Below are 7,900 nucleotides of genomic sequence, written 5' to 3'. Positions count from 1 at the left end.
TGGTTGCAGATTAAAGCAGCAGCGTGCGCACAAGTAGTATACCTACACGTACTTCTCAATTGCTTCTACTTATGAAGTACTACTTCTGTATAATATGGTTTTTCCCTATTGTTTGTTGTGTTGTTTTCTTGTATTTTAAGACTTGTTTTAAACGTCAGAAAATTAGACAGAAGCAATAACGTAGAATCAATGTGACCGACATGCATGCTTATTACTAATATCTTAAATATGTGCTTTAATTTATAATGATTATTGTGTTTGGTTCTAAATATCATCTTCCCCATAAGAGAATTTAATTTAATTATCACACTAACTATTCCACCAACTAGTAGTTGTACTCGTATTATGATGCAAGATATAACACTTTGATAGATTAAAGATATAGTACCGATAAGGTTGAAGATATAACAAAATATAATTTATTCGCCTTCCACAAATAAAATGATTACACATTATTAAAAATTTCCAACTGTTTAGAAATTATGTTGTGTGAACCTCAGATTGCATATCAACATTAGTATATGACTTGCACACAGAATCACAACTCAAATACGTTTTGGAAGAGGTTTCATTCATATTGTTCATGTATTCATTGACATGGTCAACAACATCTAATGTTGGGGCTAAAATAACTCTACTCTTGTTACCCGTACGATATGAAGGAAATGTGCTATCAACAATTTGTTTAATGGGATCACCTTCATTTTTCAATACAAAGGGAGAGATATAATTATATTGCACTCACATCCATTGTCTTCACCAAGTATTTGCACCCGTGCGATGCAAAGTAATTAATTTTGACAATATAATATTACAAATTTACAATATAGTACAATATATAAAAATAAAAGAAAATTATCGAAATATAAATAAATGAACTAATTTAATAAATAACCAACTATTTGAGTAAATTACAAATTATTGAAAATTTCTTTATATATAACATTTTTTTTATCGTACTTAAACACTCTCTATTATCTTCACATATCAAAATATTTAACCCCTTTGTATTACTTACCTTGAAACTGTTATGTACATTTGGCCATAATTAAACATATGCTTCTTCAAGATAAAGACATGAAGACATTTAGGTAACACACTATTACACTAACACTATTACCTTCTATACGTTTATTGATGGGAAAGTAATTAAAAATAAGGGTACGTGGAAAATAAATTGAAGCTTGACTTGGAGCAGAAAATCGGGTCATTATATCGTGCACCGCGGTGTATAATCGATTATGCACCGCGCGCCAGACATTACAGTGTGTCTAAATCGACACTGGCTCACGTATTATTTTTTTATTATCAAATGAAATTACAGTTATATCAAAATGATGCTGTAGTTGGTGTGAAATGAAACTACAGTATATATAAAATGAAACTGAATAACATTTCACATGTTTGAGTGTATATTGTACAATGAAGCTGTAATTATATTCAAATGATCATGTAGCTAGTTGTGTTTTAATGAAATTATAGTGTATATAAAATAAAAGTAAATAACATTTTCACATATTTGATTGTATAAATATTGAACGAAACTGTAGTTATATCGAAATGAAACTGTAGTTGTGTTGAACTGAAACTGCAGTGTATACAAAATGAAACTGAAGAACAGAGTTATTTTTTGCGAAGATTCTGTTTCTTTTCATTAAATAAAACGACATTGTTTTGACAATGTCAGTTTAAACACACTGTAGTGTCTGACGCGCGGTGCATAATCGATTATGCACCACGGTGCACGATATAATTTGCCCAGAAAATCATTGCAATTGGTTAGAAGTCGTGATCCGGCCTGACCGCATACGCGTTTATTGATGGAAGTATTTCAGACAAAAGGTAAGGAAATTTCCAAACCTCTCTTTAAATAACGAATTGAATGCATTAAGACACACAAAGACCTCTGGGTCAAAAAGTAGTCGAAAAATATTGTAATGGTTTGCGGGGCCTCATTTTGATAATAAAGTATAGCGCAAATTATGCCCTGAAAACGTGTACACGGGTCTAAACGGTGTCATTTTTACAGAAAAAAAATTTAATTAATACCCCTCTCGTAGTGTAAATGTTGCTCCTCAATTTTCTTCCCGTACTATACGGGAGTGACAATATATGTACGTTTTGAAAATTGATGTGCAACATTTACGCCATTAATAATTCAGTAGTGACTTTGATAATTGGCATATTATGGAGGGGCATAAATTACAATTTTCACTAAATATATATATATATATATATATATATATATATATATATATATATATATATATATATATATATATATATATATATATATATATATATAGGAAAAATTATAATTTATGCCCCTCCATAATATGCCAATTACCAATGTTGTCCCTGGATTATTAGTGTTGTAAATGTTGTCCCTCAATTTTCAAAACGGTACATATATTGCCCTTCACGTACCGTATGGGAGGGGCAATATATGTACCGTTTTAAAAATGAGGAGCAACATTTACACTATAGGAAGATACTATATGTACCGTTTTGAAAATTGAGGGGCAACATTTACACCACTAATAATTCTGGAGTGACATTGATAATTGACATATTATGGAAGAACATAAATTACAATTATAATTGAATTAAAATTTAGTAGGAATCTTTAGGTTATCTCTTGCATTCAAGATCCACGAGTTTTTTCAAATTTGTAATTGTAGATGTATTTAAATTAAAATTTCCCTTTATTTTATAAAGCACAACTTCAAATTTTCAACTTCTTCAAACACATTTTCTATGTACATATTATATTAAAAATGTAAAGTTGTGGCATTTCACAGGCCTTTGTGATTGCATATTAAAAAAGTGGGCGGTGTGCACGAAGAGGTTAACAATCCACTTTTGATTTTGGGTCATGGGAACTGTTATGGTGTACTGTTATTGTGATGACTTCTTGGCCGAAGAGAGGAGGAAGGCTGCGTTTGGATAGTTATGCCATCGATCCTGGTCCACAATACACAATTTATATACTGATAATTGAATGTTACAAGTTGGAATTGTAAACATTCAGTATGTAAATTATGAACATTTAGTATATAAAACTAGTTTTACACGCGAATTGTGCGAATGAGTTAATATCCAATGTTTATAATTAAATAAATATTTGAAAGTATATCAATGCAAGATTATATATGAGAAGTTCATACATAAATAATTTAATGTCGAATTTGTTTATTTAAATATGTAACTCGTAGTATATAAATACAATGTAATATATGAGATTCATTATAATTGTTACGGGGTGTATTCAATCATGACTTTCATAAACTTTTAAAGACTTTTATGAACTTTAAAAGTTTGGAGGTATTCAGTTCAAACTTTTAAGGAGTTTTTAAAAGTCATGCAGTATTCAATCAAGATTTTTAAAGAGTCTTTAAAAGTCGGGTGGTATTCGATTAATACTTTTAAAGAATCTTTAAAAGTCATGTGGTATTCAAAAAGTTATGAATTTGAGTAGACTTTATAATTTTAGGACTTTTGTAGACTTTTCCTTCTCAAATATTAATAGTTGAAATCCTACCCTCAACCCCAAGATTTCAAAATTTTCTTTCTACCAACTCTAAAGGTTTTCTCTCTCTATTTAAACTTTATTTTTTTCTCACTATTTAAACTTTATAAACCTTATACCTAAATTCAATAAATTATTTTTTCTTCATTATCCTATATTTTCTTTATACCTAAACTCTACCAATTTTTTATCTCTCCTAAACTTTACAATCTTCCTCTAAAAATTTGAAACAATATTATTTTTTCTTTTATTATTGCTTGTATATTTTGATTTTTTTTTAATTTTACTATATGTTTCATAATATTGATTTTTATTCTTTTTGTGTTTATATTTGTAATATATATATATATATATATATATATATATATATATATATATATATATATATATATATATAACAATAAGCAATTTGAGGCTGCAAACATTAGCTACTACGAATACTCGAATAGCGAACTACTATTCCCAACAGCAATTTGAGGCTGCAAACATTAGCTACTACGAATACTCGAATAGCGAACTACTATTCGCAACAGCAATTTGAGGCTGCAAACATTAGTACCTTGTTCTTATTCGCAATCCCGAATTGCTATTGCAAATATTATTAATATTATATTTTTTATAATATTAAAAAATATAATATTTTTAATGTTTTATTTTATGCAACTAGTAATTATATTTTAAATACTTTATTTGAATAATTATATTACTATAAATTTTAGTGTTCAATATTGTTATGAATTTCTTATGATTTTTTTTGTTTTGTTGATGCTTATTAATACTACTAGTTTTTTACGCGCATTGCGCGATTGAGATAATGCCCAATATTTTTTTAAATAAGTATTTTAAAGTATATCAATGCAAGATTATATTGGAATTGTTCATGCATAGATAATTGAATGTTAAATTTATGTATTTAAATAGGCAATTCTAAGTTTACAAATGCAAAATAATATAGTCAAGATTGATTATAGTTGTCAATAAAATAATTGTATAGGTATGGTTGAAACCAAATACAGGACATAAGGGAGAGAAAATAAAAATTAGGGCATAAATTATTAAAAACTCCGTATATACTAATATTGAAGAGCTAACTACTGATTGCCAAACAAGGACATTGCGAGATAGTTTCCTACTTCAATTTATTGTGTGATTTGAATACTCTTTTTGTCAATAAATCTCCCAAGTAGTTACTATGATTGACTTAATTATATTTTTTATTTTTTTAAAACAATTATTATTATTATTATTATTATTATTATTACTATTATTATTATTATTATTATTATTATTATTATTATTATTATTATTATTATTATTATTATATCATCATCATACCCTTAGGTCATTTTACATGTTAATCTAAACAACTAATTTTTTCAAATATCTTTTTACCAACCATTGATATAATTCGCTGGTCAAATTCGCTAATATAATCCGCTAACGCTAACCGCTAACTACTGATTGTCAGACAAGGATATTACGAAGTTGTTCTCACTTCAATTTGTTATGTGATTTGAATAGTCTCTTTGTCAACAAATCCTTCAAGTAATTAATATGATTAGCTTTATTAATTGTATTTTTTAAATTTTTTCATGGTATTAATAGAATACTTGGTAAATAAATATATAGCATTATTTTGTATTATAACTTTGATATTTAATTAAAACAAATAGTGCACAAAAAAAGGTAATAGACAATGTGTGAATATAATCAATTGATGAATTTGAATGTAAAGAATTTTTACATTGGAGAAATATAAAGACAATATAACTAATAAAATTATTTCTCTTAATTAATTTATTAATAATGAATTATTTTTTTAATAAAGACATTTTAGGGACAATGTAGCAAATATAATCAATTGATGAATTTGAATATAAAGAATTTTTATATTGGAGAAAAATAAATACAATATAACTAATGAAATTATTTCTCTTATTTAATTTATTGATAATGAATATTTTTTTTTGAATAAAGGCATTGTAGACACATAATTCTAAATTAAAAAATGATATGTATTATTTTTTGTTGTAGCTACTAAATTATTATTTTTAATTAATTTAATAAGAGTAAAATAGGGTACTAATTATGTCAACTTTGATTGGGATGAGGTTCAAACCTAAGACCTTTAAATTCTTATTAAAATCAATGAGTAAGTTAACGGTGAATTAACAGAAATTAACGGAAAAGATAATATTTAACGGAAAAGTTAACGGAAAATCACATTCATTAAGGATAAATTAGGAAATCTTAAGGAAAAATTAAAATCTGATCAATCTGAGCCATTCATTTAATTAAAAAATTTGACCGTCATTTTTTCTACCCATTATAGGCCTAAGTCTCTTGGGCTCTTATTAGTATAGTAGATATAACTAATTCGAATATAATTCTCACCATAATATGGATAAAAATAATAATATCGATGTAGGTGAAGAACTATATAATAAGAAGAATTTTATGATATATTATAACATGTTTTGTAAGAAAATTATAAATGATAAAAATTGAAATCATTGGAAGTGTTGGGTAATAAGGTGGAAAATCTCAAAAAAAAAAAAAATCCTACGGAAAGATTAATATTATATGGGAAAAACAGAAAAACTGGGAAGGAAAATGTGGAGTGTTTGGGTATAGATTTAGCACGAGTTCGAACACAAAGTTCTTTTCCTTAAAACCTTATTTGCTACCTCCCACAAGTGCTAGGAGCGTTGTAGCCTAGGTTTCGCAGGATAAAACGTGTTACGATTCTTTGTTTAAGCACCTAAACAAAGAACCCGGCAAACAAAGCACAGCAAGAACACAAGTTGGCTAAAGAAGAGAGTAGAAGCAGAAGTTTTTAAGCAAAACTGTACTGGAATTCCTTAGTTTCTTGTACTGTGTAAAATGCTTCTGCCCTACGTCTCTTTATATAGGGCTGTTGGAAGGGATAGCATTCAACATGGCCATTAATTGGTATTAAAACCAATTGTGTAACACCTGTAACAGCCAACCATTAATTGGTATTAAAACCAATTGTACTGAACTTTCGGGTTTCAGACCGTTGGGGTGCAGGTTCGCTGTTCAGGACACGAGGAGGTGTTCACCGTTGCACTACAACCTCTCGTGCTCTCTGTAGCACGAGAGTGATGCTCTCGGTTTCGGCCGAACCAAGTGACTATATCGGTTGGAAAATGATTCCGAAGTTTGGCATAAACTTACGCCCGCAAGGCCAGCCAATTTCCGAACGACATTTGTGCCCTCAAGTGCCGGCGCACACGAGCTCGGGCTTGAATCAAGCCTTTCTCGTTTATCCGTTTTGAGCGTACAATATATCAATCTCTTCGTCTCACTACGAAGAACCCGAATCCACTTTGACCCGACCCAAATCGAAAGTGGACCCCACTGATAATTGTACCACAAAATTGCCACTTAATATGCTATTTTATGTCATTTTAAGCTATTTTTTCCAACAATCCCACACATGAATGAAAATTGATTTTCGGGGTAGTTTTATAATCGGAAACAACTATGTTCAACGGTCGATCCCTGCATAGGATAGGTAGGGTCACACCCTTTGAACCTTCCCTCGTGAAGATACATTTACTCTACTGACTGTAGGGTAGAATGCGATGTCTTTGAACCGACTGCCGTTTGTGTAGACGATGACATATCTCACACAGGAACATCCCAACCATGCTTTGTTCTCATGATTGTGCCCATTTTGGTCGTGGGTCACCATTCCTGGTTCTGTAAGAATTTGTGAAGAATTGTGCCCGTCAATTCTCCTTTGAAGCGACCCTCACTTCTCTCTCACATAGGTGATTCTTTTCCGAGTATCCCGCATACTCACACATGTCAACCGACATTCAAATCACTAAAGCATTTAACATGCTAACCTTGTGCAGGAGCCACTGTTTCTAACGATGAGTGGTAGGGAATCCGAGACCCCCACAGTGACACGCTCCGTTTCATAATTTAGTTGTCCCATTGAACCTAGGTGCCAGCTAGGTTGGGTGTCCACTATAGAACTTTATACCAAGGGCTTTAGACCCATTCCTCGTCTCAACTTCTCCACAGCTACTCTACATAACCCTTTGGTTAGCGGATCTGCTATATTGTCTTTTGACTTTACGTAGTCAATCGAGACAACACCAGTTGTGAGAAGTTGTCTAATGGTATTATGTCTACGACGCACATGTCTAGACTTACCATTATACATATGATTCTGTACTCTTCCAATTGCGGCTTGACTATCACAATGCACACACATTGTAGGTACAGGTCTTTCCCAATTAGGAATTTCCTCTAAAAAATGGCGTAGCCATTCAGCCTCTTCATAACATTTGTCCAAGGCTATCAGCTCAGATTCCATCGTGGATCTAGCTATCACGG

Source organism: Ipomoea nil, unplaced genomic scaffold, assembly GCF_001879475.1.
Source record: "Ipomoea nil cultivar Tokyo-kokei standard unplaced genomic scaffold, Asagao_1.1 scaffold2805, whole genome shotgun sequence".
Classification (NCBI taxonomy): domain Eukaryota; kingdom Viridiplantae; phylum Streptophyta; class Magnoliopsida; order Solanales; family Convolvulaceae; genus Ipomoea; species Ipomoea nil.
Note: the sequence above shows the minus strand (reverse complement) of the source record.